This window comes from Macrotis lagotis, chromosome 1 (genome assembly GCF_037893015.1).
Source record: "Macrotis lagotis isolate mMagLag1 chromosome 1, bilby.v1.9.chrom.fasta, whole genome shotgun sequence".
NCBI classification, from domain to species: domain Eukaryota; kingdom Metazoa; phylum Chordata; class Mammalia; order Peramelemorphia; family Peramelidae; genus Macrotis; species Macrotis lagotis.
This window is the reverse complement of record NC_133658.1, coordinates 852599818-852613277: the sequence shown is the minus strand read 5'-3', so window position 1 is coordinate 852613277 and position 13460 is coordinate 852599818.

Below are 13460 nucleotides of genomic sequence, written 5' to 3'. Positions count from 1 at the left end.
TCCTAGAGGAGGATCTGAGTTCAAATGTGACCTCAGACACTTGATATTTATTTCTATGTAATCTTGGGCAAGTCACTTAACCCCATTTCCTTGCAAAATCCTCCCCTCCCAAAAAAAGGAAGGGGTGAGGAGAAGGAAGAGAAGTTGGAACTTAAATTTTTTAAAAAATTTTAATTAATTTATTTTTGGATTTTACTATTTTCCCCTTAATCTCACTTCCCTCCCCCTCCCCCCACAGAAGGCAGTCTGTTAGTCTTTACATTTTTTCCATGCTATACATTTATCTAAATTGAATGTGGAGAGAGAAATCATATCCTTAAGGAAAAAAAATAAAATATAAGAGATGCAAAATTACATAATAAGATTATGGGTTTTATTCTTTTTAAATTAGAGGCAATAGTCTTTGGTCTTTGTTCAAACTCCACAATTCTTTCTCTAGATACATTCTCTATCACAGATACCCCCAAATTGTCCCTGATTGTGGCACTTGTGGAATAAGCAAGTCCATTAAGTTTGATCATCACTCCCATGTTGCTGTTATGGTGTACAATGTTCTTCTGGTTCTGCTTATCTCTTTGGGGTATAGATCTAGTAGTAATATTGCTGGGTAAAAAGACTATGCAGTTTTAAAGCCTTTTGGGCATAGTTTCAAATTTATAAAAAAAAAATTGTAGAAAAAAGGAGGAAAAATTCCTTATATTGTTCTGCATATTTATAAAAAACTAACATTTGATGTTTTATGCTCAGTAAGGACTCCCCTTCCCCAACCACTTTTGTAAAGGATTTGAGTAGGGGGAGCTAGTGTCTTCTTTTGTCTCTTCTTTGGGACTGTTCTTAATTTCACAACATTCATTTTGGTTTTTAGGGGTTTTTTTTTTTTTTTTGGTTTTTATAAGGTTAAGTGACTTGCCCAAGGCCACACAGCTAGGTAATTATTAAGTGTCTGAGGCTGGATTTGAACTCAGGTACTCCTGACTCCAGGGCCAGTGCTTTATCCACTGTGCCACCTAGCTGCCCTCTACAACATTCATTTTCAGCTTTGTAGTTGGAATTCTTTCTATTTACATTGTAATAGTTATTGTATATATTGTTTTCTTAGCTCTGCTCCCTCCACTAATTAGTTCATGAATCTCTTTCCAAGCTTCTCTGTATTCTTCATATTTGTTGTTTCCTTTAGCACAGTAATATTCCATTATATTCACACCACATTTTGTTCAACCATTTGCCTAATGGTGGGCATCTACTTGGTTTACAATTTTTTGCTGCCATTAAAAAAATAAAATTGCTCGAAATATTTTACTGTATATGGCACCTTTCCTTTTGTTCATGATCTTGAGGTATAGGGCAAGTAGTGGTGCAGTGGATTGAGCACTGGTCTTGGACTCAGGAGCCTGGGAGTTTGATTGTGGCCTCAGATGCTTGCCACTTACTAGCTGGGTGACACTGGGCAAGTCACTTAACTTTGCACGCATCCAGGGCCATCTCCAGTCATCCTGATTCATATCTAGACACTGGACCCAGATGGCTCTGGAAGAGAAAGTGAGGCTGGTGACTTAGCACAGCACCCCCTTGCTCAAATCCAATTCATTTGCATGTCATGGTATCACTTCCCTTACATCATGCTCTTCTTTGAAAATGAAGAACAAACACATCATGAGGTATATGCCTAGCTGTGGAATCTCTGGGTCCAAAAGTATGGTGGACATTTTAATCATCTTAGCATAATTCCGAATTACTTTCTAGAATGGTTGTACTGGTTTCAACTCCATCATCTGTATTAATGTGCCTGTTTTCCTACAACCCCACAAAACATTGATCATTCCTATCTTTTGTCATCTTTCCAATTTGCTAGCTGAAAAGTGAAAGTTCAGGTTTGTTTTGTTTCATCTTCCTCTTATTATTAGTGATTTGGAGCATCCTTGCATATGGTTGCTAATCATTTGCAATTCTTTCCAGAACTGTTTGTTTATATCATTTAACCACTCATTTCCTGGGGAATGACTTTTACTTTTATATATTTTTTATTATTTAATATTTGTTCTCATTTTGTACAAATAATGTTTTTTATACATTAATAAAATATTCTTGTTTAAGAGTAAATGAAATACCCCCTCCCCCCATAAATATAGACTCACTTGAGCGATAAAGTAAAGGGGAGAGAAAAAAAATAAAATTAAAAAAATAATAGTAATAATTGTAAGTATGGCCAGGTGGCACAATGGACGGAGCACCAGCCCTGAAGCCAGGAGTACCTGAGCCCACATCTGGCCCCATACACCCAACAATCACCCATCCATGTGACATGCAAGCCACCCCAACCCCACTGCCCTGCAAAAACCAAAAAAAGAAAAAAAAAGACCCAAAATAAAATAGTAATAATAGTAGGGGTGGCTGGGTGGCGGACAGAGCATTGGCCCTTGAGTGAGGAGCACCCAGGTCCAAATCCGGCCTCAGACACCCAATGATCACCCTGCTATGCAGCCCCAGGGAGGCTACCCAGCCCCATTTGCCCTGTACCCCCCCTCCAAATAATAATAATAAAAAATGTGCTTGAGTCTTTGTTCCAACATCAACAACTCTGTCACGGGTGGATCACATTCTTTATGATAAGTCCATCACAAAAGTTACTTCTATATTTTTCCACCGCTGCCATTGCTGATCGCAGCTCCCTCCTTTCATATTTCTCCACTACCATGTGCTATATTTTCTCTCTCCTTTCACTCTGACTCTGCTGTAGGGTATCTGAGTGGCGCAGCAGACAGATTCCCGGTTCTGGGGCCAAGAGGCCCTGAGCCCCCATACCACCCCTTAGGCCCAGCATACACCTGACCCTATGGTCCCAGACAGGCCATCCAATCCCAGCCCCTTGTAAGAAGTAAAAAAGAAAATGTGTTATATCTGACCACTCTCCCCCCAAGGTCCATCCTCTCCTCCATCACTCACACCCCCCCTTACCCCTGTCCCCCTCCTTCCTTCTTACTCCAGATGTAATAAAGAAAAATCTTATTATATGAAATATCTTGGCCTATTCCCCCTCTCCTTTTTCTTTCTCCCATTACATTTCCCTTTTTTTCTATTGACTCCATTTTTACACCATATTTTGTCTTCAAATTCAGCTTTCTCCTGTGCTTCAACTCTAAAAGCTCCCTCTATCTGCTCTATTAACTGAGAAGGTTCATATGAGTATTGTCAGTGTCATTTTTCTATGCAGGAATACATGCAGTTCATCATCATTAAATCCCTCATATTTTCCCCTTCTCCTCCACTCTCTATGCTTCATCTGAGTCCTGTATCTGAAGATCAAACCTTCTGTTCAGCTCTGGCCATTCCAACAGGAACATTTGAAATTCCCCTGGTTCATTGAAATTCCATCTTTTTCCCTGGAAGAGGGCATTCAGCCTTGCTGGTAGTTGATTCTTGGCTGCATTCTAAACTCTTTTGCCTTCCGGTATATTATATTCCAAGCCCTACAAGTTTCCAATGTAGTTGCTGCTAAGTCCTGTGTGACACTGACTGCAGCTCCACGATATTTGAACTGTGTCCTTCTGGCTGCTTGTAATATTTTCTCTTTGACTTGGGAGTTTTGGAACTTGGCTATAATATTCTTAGGGGTTGCTTTTTTGGGATCTCTTTCTCCAGGGGATCAGTGGATTCTCTCCATTTCTATTTTGCCTTCCGCTTCTAGAATATCAGGGGAATTTTCCTGTAGTAATTCTTTGAAAATGATGTCAAGGCTCTTTTCCTGATCATGACCTTCAGGTATTCCAATAATTTTAAAATTATCTTTCCTAAGTCTGTTTTCCATATCACTTGTTTTTTCAATGAGATGTTTCACATTTTCTTCTAATTTTTCATTCTTTTGGTTTTGAAGTATTGAATCCTGGTTTCTCATAAATTCATCAATCTCACTGAGTTCTATTCTTTGTTTGAAGGATTTGTTCTCCTTAGAGAGTTTTCTAATCTCTTTTTCCATCTGGCCAATTTTGCTTTTTAAAGCCTTCTTCTCCTCAATAACTTTTTGAACTGTTTTATCCATTTGACCTAAGCTGGTTTTTAGCATTCTATTTTCTTCAGCATTTTTTTGGATTTCTTTGACTAGGTTGTTGACTTCATTTTCATGTTTTTCCTGCATCTCTCTCATTTCTTTTCCCAGTTTTTCCTTCTAACTCCCTCATTTGATTTTCAAAGTCTTTTTTGAGCTCTGTCATGGCCTGAGTCCAATTTCTGTTTTTCTTGGAGTCTTTAGATGCAGGAGCTTGTGCTTCCTCATCTTCAGACTGAGTATTTTGATCCTTCCTGGGCTCATATGCAAAATATTTCTCAATGGTATTCCTTTTGTTTCTCTGCTTGCTCCTTTTCCCAGCCTGAGCCTGTTTTGGGGGTGCTTCCTGAGCTTTTGGGACACTCCCACAAGTATCTCAGTGTGTGAGGCTCTGTCCTCCCTCCTGGTCTGTGAATGACCGTAAACGCCCCCCTCTGCCACTGGGCTGAGGTGGGGGGGGCCCTGCTGTTCTATGGGGGGGCCTAGACTGCGATCAGAATCTGAATGTGGTCAGAGCCCCAGAGTCCTGTTCCAGGGGCAGAGGACAGAGCTTGGCAGTCTCTCTCTCTTTACTCCCCTCCCTAGGTTCAATGGGCTCATGCCCTGGGGCTCCTGCTTACCAGCTCCACCTGCTTCTGTTCCTGGATCTGGGCTGCCTTGACAGCTGTGTGCTGTGTGCCCTGGGCTCCCCTCCTTCACCCAATTTGTGCCTGGTGCTCCCTGGGGCTGCCTCCAGGAGACTGAAGTTCTTTTGCTGTGGCGGGTCACCCCTCCAGCAGGCCACCCCTCCAACCCTGGGGAGCAGAGACTTTCTGCTCTTTTCCTGGTTACTTGAGTAGGAGAACTGCCTCACTGGGTCCCTCTGTGGGTTCTGTCTCTCGAAAATTTAGTTAGAGTCCTTAGTTTAGAAGTTTTATGAGAGAGTGCCTAAGACATGATCCATTCTTGTTGCCATCTTGGCTCTGCTCCCCCCTACTTTTATATATTTTTGATAGTTATATATATATATTTTGAATACCAAATGCTTATCTGAGAAATTTGATAAAAAAATTTTCCCAGTCTAGTAAAGTCTTAATAAATGTTGTTTAAAGGACCAAATCAGAACTATTCACATGTAAAATAATACCTGTTATTCTCCAATAAACGGCACAGGAAGGTCAGGCAAGGCTTCTTGGCTCCCCTTATCTGAGTCTTGGCCCATTATCCAAGTTTCCTTATCTCATTCTCCTCCCTGCCATCCAATTCCTCTGTCCCACATGGCAGTGCTTCGGGCACTTGGAGGTAAGGCTCAAGACTTTGTGATTGAGAACTGAGTTTACTACTTCCAAGCTCTGCATCTTGGTTAAATCTCTTTCAGTCTTTGCAAATGGTATAATAATTCCTATCTTGCCCACCTTGTAGGCTTGTTGTGTTACATAAGAATGGAGATGAAATCTTAGAGGTTATATAATCTAACTTCTTCTCACCCCCCCTTTGACAGGTTAGAGGAAAAAAATCCAGAGGACTAGAATTGCATAATCAAATAGCACATTCAATATTTAGTTCTAGATTCAGGCCCAGAGCCAGTGCTCTTTCCACTGGAGAGTGGATGTGTAACTGTAAAGCACAGCATAACCACATAATTGTAGATTTAGGTAATAAACATTAAGTGCTTACTATGTTCCATACTAAAACAATTTCTGCCCTCCAGGAACTCTCAATCTACTGGAGGAAATGACAAGAAAAACAATTGTGTGCCAACAAAGGTGTTTGTGTGTGTGTGTGTGTGAAAGGGGGGGAGAGAATAAGTGTTTGTGTGTATGATAAATGGGAAATTATGAATTTCCCAATTAATAAATGGTCAAAGGATATGAATAGCAGTTTTCAGTTGAAGAAATCAGTTATCTATAGCCACATGAAAAAATGCCTAAATCACTTTTGATTAAAAAATGCAAATTAAACCATGTTGCGGTATCACCTTGTATCAGATTGGCTAAAAAGGACAAAACAGGAAAATGGTAAATATTGGAGAAGTGGGATAATTGGGACATTGATGCACTGTTAGCAGAACTGTGAATTTATTCAACTATTTTGAGCAGTATTTCTTTTTAGCTTTTGCAAGGCAATGGGGTTAAGTGGCTCGCCCAAGGCCACACAGCTAGGTAATTTTTAAATGTCTGGGGCTGGATTTGAACTCAGGTCCTCCTGACTCCAGGGCCGGTGCTCTATCTACTGCATCACCTAGCTGCCCTATTCAACAATTTTGAAGAACAATGTGGAACTATGCTCAAAGGGCTATAAAATCTGTGCATACTCTTTGATCCAGCAATACAACTTTTTTTTTAAAGGGAAAGGAACTACTTATACAAATATATATATATATAGATAGATAGATAGATAGATAGATAGATAGATAGATAGCAGCTCTTTTTGTGGTAGGAAAGAGTTGAAAATGGATGTGTCCATCAATTGGAGAATGAGCAAACAAGTTGTGGCATTTGATTGTAATAGAATATTTTTGTGCTATAAGAAATGATGAGTAGAAATGATTTCAGGAAAATCTGGAAAGACTTACATGAACTGATGCAAAGTGAAATGAGCAGAACCAGGAGAACACTGTACACAGTAATAGCAATATTGTAAGATGATCAACTGTGAACTACATAGTTTTTCTCAGCAATACAATGATCCAAGACAGTTCTAAAGGATTTATGATGAAAAATGCTATCCAAGGGGCAGCTAGATGGTGCAGTGGACAGAGCAGTGATCCTGGAGTCAGGAGGATCTGAGTTCAAAACCAGCCTCAGACATTTAATAATCACCTAGATGTGTGACCTTAGGCAAGTCACTTAACCCCACTACCTAGCCCCCCTCAAAAAGACCAGAAATAAAATAAAGAATTATCAGAAGCCCAGCCAATTCTTTTAAAAAAGAAAAAAGGAAAAGAAAAATGCTATCCCCCTGCACAGAAAGAACTGGTGGAATCCACTATTTTTCACTTTATTTTTTAATGGTTTCTTTTTTTTTTATAAAAATATTTTATTTGGAGGGAAGCTAGGTGGCACAGTGGATAGAGCACCGGCCCTGGAGTCAGGAGTACCTGAGTTCAAATCCCACCTCAGATACTTAATAATTACCTAGCTGTGTGGCCTTGGGCAAGCCACTTAACAACACTGCCTTGCAAAAAAAACCCTAAAAAAAGATATTTTATTTGTTTTCCAATTATATACAATAGCAGTTTCTACCTATCATTTTTGGTAAGATTTTTGAATTTTACAGTTTTTCCCCCATCTACCCTTCCATCCCCCTCCAGCCCCCCAGAAGAAGGCAGTTTGATAATTTTTACATTTATACATTGATCAAAATTGAATGTGTTGAGAAAAAAATCATATCCTTGAGGAAAAAAATATGAGAGATAGAAAGATTATTATTGTTATTATTATTATTATTAAGACAACTTTTTATAGTCTTTGGTCTGTGTTTAAACTCCACAGTTCTTTCTCTGCATACAGATAATGTTTTTTTCCACAACATAACTAATATGAGAATATGTTTTATATGACTGCATATAAATAAAACCTTTATCAAGTTGTTCTCTGTTTGGGGCGGGGGAGGAAGGTGAAGAAGAAGGAAGAAAACTTGGAACTCAAAATTTTAAAAATTGTTTTCTACATGAAATTGGAAAAATAATATATTATTTTTAAAACAACCAAAAAAAGAGAAAAATAATAAAGAGAAACAATAGCATTGAAGGAAATGGGAAAGGTTTCCTATAGAAGGTGGGATTTTAGCTTGGACTTAAAGGAAGTCAGAGAGCACAGATGAGGAGGGAAAGCATTCCAAGTATGAGGGACAACCAACAAAAATGTCTAAAATCATGAGGAGGCCAGTGTCACTGAACCAAAGAATACATGGGAGGTTTAAGGGATGAGAATATTAGAAATGTCGAAGACAGATTATAAAGGACTTTGCAGACCAAATAGAGTTCTTTATATTCAGTCCTGGAGCTGAGAGTGAGGTGACACAATCAGATCTACACTATGGGAAGATTGCTTTAGTAGCTGAGTGGAGGATTGACTGAAGTGGAGAAAATATTGAAATCTGGAGATCAACCAGTAGTCTAGCCAGGAGATGAAGAGGACCTGCACCAGGTGATGGAGAAAGTCCACCTTATTATATGAGTTAGGACCAAAAGAGGAAGTAGTAGCATAAAGCATCTGGGTGATGGGAGATGAGGAGGGAAGAAGAAGGAGCACTCAGAAAATGACCTCATTTTTTTTTCAGTAAGTTATAAGACAAAACTTTCAGCTGAGAGGATGGGGGAGAGGGAAGCATGGGAGATTAGAGGAGGGATTTCTTGTTTGATCATAAATTTCTCTCCTTTCCATGGATCCAAAAGATAGAGTATTTCTTGTCTGTTCATTGATCTATGGTATCATTCTTATTGATTTTTTTTTTTTAGGATTTTGCAAGGCAATGAGGTTAAGTGGCTTGCCCAAGGCCACACAGCTAGGTAATTATTAAGTATCTGAGGCCGGATTTGAACTCAGGTACTCCTGACTCCAGGGCTGGTGCTCTTTCCACTGTGCCACCTAGCCTGCCCCATCCTTAGTTTTTGCCTTATTATTTTCTAATTTTCCCAGCAGTTTTTGTTGAATAATGAGTTCTTCCAGAAGCTAATGTCTTTGGGTTTGTCAAACAATAGATTACTATAGTCATTTACTACTGTTTCTTTTGTACCTGTTCTAATCCACTGGTCATTACTGGTCATTTCTTAACCAGTAGCAGGCAATCTTGATGACTGCCACTTTATAGTCTAGTATTAGATCTGGTATGACTAAGCCACCTTCCTTTGCATTTTTTTTCATCAATTTCCTGGATATTCTTGCCTTTTGTTGCTCCAGATGAATTTTGTTTCTATTTTTTCTAGCTCTGTAAAATAGTTTTTAGGTAATTTGATTGTTATGGCATTAAATGAATAAGTAATTTATTTTGAGTAGAATTATCATTTTTATTAAATTAGCTCAGCCTAACCATGAGCAACTTATGTGTTTCCAATTGTTTAGATATGACTTATTTATGTAAAAAATATTTTGTAATTGTGGTCATACAGTTTCTGGGTTTGTCTTGGAAGGAGGTTCCCAAGTATTTTATGTTTTCTATAGGTACTTTAAGTGTAATTTCTCTTTCTATCTTTTGTCCTTGGGCTTTGTTGTTCATATTTGGAAATGCTGATGATTTATGTGACTTTACTTTATAACCTGTTGCTTTTCTGAAGTTGGTAATTGTTTCAAGTAGTTTTTTAGTTGATTTTCTAGGGTTCTCTAAGTATACCATCATATCATCTGCAAAGAGTGAAAATTTTGCTTCCTCCTTGCTAATTCTAATTCTTTAAATTTCTTTTTCTTCTCTTATTATTAAAGCTAGCATTTTAAAAATTATATTTAAATAGTAGTGGTGATAATTGGCATCCTTGTTTCACCCCTGATCTTACTGGGTATAATCCTAGTTTATCTTCATTGCATATAATTTTTTTGCTGATGGTTTTAGATAGATACTGCCTATTATTTTAAGGAAAACTCCATTTTATTCTTATACTCACTAGTGTTTTTAATAGGAATGGATATTGTATTTTATCAAAGTTTTTCAGCATCTATTGATATAATCATATGGTTTCTGTTTATTTTGTTATTGATATGTCAATTATGTTGAGTGTTTTCCTAATATTGAACCATCCCTGCCTCCCTGGTATAAGTCCTACCTGATCATGGTATATTATCCTAGAAATGACCTGTTGTAATCTCTTTGCTAAAATTTTTAAAAATATTTTTTGCATTGGGGAAGCTAGGTGGCACAGTGGATAGAGCACCAGCCCTAGAGTCAGGAGGTCCTGAGTTTAAATCCAGCTTCAGTCACTTAATAACTACCTAGCTGTGTGACCTTGGTCAAGTCACTTAAAGCCCACTGCCTTGAAAAAAACAACAAAAAAAGATTTTTGCATCAATGCTTATTAGGAAGATTGTCCTTTAATTTTCTTTGTCTCTTCCTAATTTAGGTATCAGCACCATATTAGTGCCATAAAAGGAATTTGTCAGAAGTTCTACCATTTCTTCAAATAATTTGTGTAGAATTAGAATTAATTGTTCCTTAAATGTTCGATAGAATTCACTTGTAAATCCATCTGGACCTGGAGACTGTTTTCATTAGGGAGTTTTCATGGTTTCTTCAATTTCTTTTTCTGAAATCCCTCATGTACTTTTAATTCTTTTCTAACTTTCTTCCCAAATTAAAAATTCAGTCCGTTGTATTCCATAGACTTTAGGAATCACCTGGATGTTAAGTTTTTCAGTTTTGTCTGGTTGGGTTTTGTTTGTTGATTTTTGTGGGTATCCTTTGCCCCTAAAATAGGAACTCTTGTTCTTCATCTTAGAGATTCCTCTACTGATTCTACGGATCTCCTCCTTAACCTTCAGGCTGAGAGGATTACCCAGAGCACTGAAAAGTCTGAGGTCCACAAACTGGAGCTTGAACTCAGGGCTTCCTAACTCCCAAGTTGGCTTTCTGTCCACCAAACCACATTGCTTCTCATACTATGAATTATATGAAGTGAACCAATTTCATCTAAGTTTATGCAATGTCACCTTAAGTTGACAAGTATTATTTTTGTTCTAAAGACAATTCACCCCCTCCTTAACGGTTTAAACATGATTGTCCATAGGGCTGGCAAATAAGAGGCAGGATGTGGTCCCAGGATAGGGTTTTTGACAAATGGAGATTGGAGGATGGGATTTAGAGCCTGAAAGGATGTCACGGAGTCCAACGTGTATCTGAATCACAAGATCCCCTACACTCAGTAGTCCTGATAGGCTACTCTCGGGAGTCCAGCAGCAAGGTGATCACTGCTTCCCAAAGACAGTCCCTCCCATTACTGTACAACTCTCACTGTTAGGAAATTCTTCACTATACTGTGTTTAAATCTGCTTCCTATCATCGTTGCCATTTTGATTCTGTTCGCTGAAAGAAAAAAGGAAAGAAAGAACAACTATTGATTAAATGTCTGTAGTAGACAATGGGCTGAGCACCTCCTAAATATCATCTAATTTGATCCTCACAATAATTCTAGGAGACAGGCACTATTATTTTCCTCATTTTATAGTTGAGGAAACGGAGGCAGGTGGCGTGCCTTGTGTCACTCAGCTAGGAAGTAACTGGGGCTGGATTTGAACTCAAGTCTTCTTGACTCTAGGTCCAACAGAACCTGCCTGACTCCTCTTTCACATGATGATCTATTAGATAGTTGAAGACAATTATGTTTCCCCTCAGAGGTTAAACTTTTCTAGGCAGAGAAAAAGTGGAGCTGGGAACAAAGGGCTGTAGTTGGGAAAGCATGAACTTGTTTATAGATGGGACAGTCCTAATATTATTTCTGTGGTATTTTAGCTTCTGTTCTTAACTCCTTGAGGCACCTGCACCTTTGTCAGTCTTGTTTGTCATTATGGCTGCTATATGTGTGACCCCTTGGCAAGTGATATATCTTGTCTGGTCCTTGGTTTCTTCATCTGTGCAATGCAGAGTCACTATCTTTTCTGAAGAGAGATTTGGCAAGCATCCATCCTTCTCTAGAATCTGTAAACTGAGTTCATAGTAGAGATCTTAGTGGCCACATGAGTGGAGCAGTGGCTCAGTGACCCAGGTGGGGTGAAGGAATCTGGGGCTGCCCTCAGGTTGTGTCCTATGAGTTAGTAGCTTCTCCCTTCCATTTGAAAATAGATTTGTATGGATATCTTTTGTTAGAACTCACCTTCACTTTTCCTCTGCATACCTCCCTTAAAATCAAGGACTTTTTTTTTTAGATTTTTGCCAGGCAAAAGGGTTTAAGTGGCTTGCCTAAGGCCACACAGCTAGGTAATTATTAAGTGTCTGAGGTCGGATTTGAATTCAGGTATTCCTGACTCCAGGGCCGATGCTCTATCCACTGAGCCACCTAGCCGCCCCAAGGGCTTTTTTTTTAAGCAAAAAGGAGAAAACAATTTGATAAATTATATCAACACATAGAAACCACCTTCTCTCTACTCTGTATATATCTATGCATCATATGTTGTCTCTACTGTTAGAATGTGAGTTCTTTGAAAATAAGAACTATTTTTGCCTTTTTTTGGTTTTCCCATTATTTGGCATAGAAAAAAAATTAATAAATTCTAGTTGATGATGATGACAGTCACTCAGGTATGGGATGTCTCCCCTCCATTAGATGTCAAACTTTGGGTTCAGAAAGTGAAATAGACTGTTCATATGCCCATGCATTCTGTGCTCTCTCGCCAGGCTCTGGTTGGTAGACTTGGTGAAGTCACACCTTCTTTAGAGAGGGCCTTTTCAGGGTGATGCACCCATGCTCTGTCTGCCCACAGCATAAATTATAGGCTTCACGGGCCAGAAATCAAATCAGCCAACCTCCCTTTAGCCCTGTCCCTGGGACCAGCTGCTTCCGGGAACAGTCGTGGTGCAAGGAGGCCAACTCATGGGACCAACGCCTTCCCCATCTCCTGGGTAATCACCACCTGTCACTGCCGCCTACTGGGTGGGGTCCTTTTCCCAAAGTAATTTACTGAGGAACAGAAATATTTCCAAAAACTTAGGTGTTTAAGCTCCCTTGTCCTGCTGTGGCCTGGGGGATTCAGAATCACCCACATCATGATCAGTGAGACCTCAGTTAGTAGGGGCAGAGATTACCTCTCCTGTTTACCACTTAAGTAACCTTGGACAAAGAGATTCCCCTCTTCCCACTCCAGAGTCTAAGTGTTTAAAAATCCTAGTTATGCTGCATGTGACCTTGACCCTTCTTCCTTATCTGTCTCAGTTTTCTCATATGGGTTGACTCTGGGTACTCTCTTCAATGGGGGAAGTTACTATTGGGGGTGGTGTGTACAGGGGACATTCTTCCTTCTCCTTGTTTTTGTTTTCTCCTTTCTCAATTCTTCCCAGCTTGGAAATTCCTTGGACTTGAAAGCAGAACAGCAGAATATAATTGAGTCCATATCAGCCAAACAGAGGTAGAGAAATGATGTTGGTGGAAAGAAGCTAGTTTTAGTGGATCTGTAGCTGGATCTGGAGGTCAGCTGAAGATAGGTGTTCTTAAGGATCTCTGGGGTATATTTATTGGTGAAGAAATCACACAGTGCTCTGACTTGAGAGTTTAAGAGTAAAAAAAAGAATTTTTTTTTAAAAGCTACTGCATGTGAATGAATAATAAAGATAACTAACCTACTAACCTTTTTAAGAAAGGTTAAGAAATCTTTAAGAGATGTGGACATGCAGAGGACACTTCATAGTTATTATAGCAACAAGGCAGCATCAGAAGCACAAGAAGTAACCCGGCTAAATCAGCATAGAGCAAGGGTAGAGAAGGAGAGAAGGCTTTAAGCATACTCTCTGTTGTGGG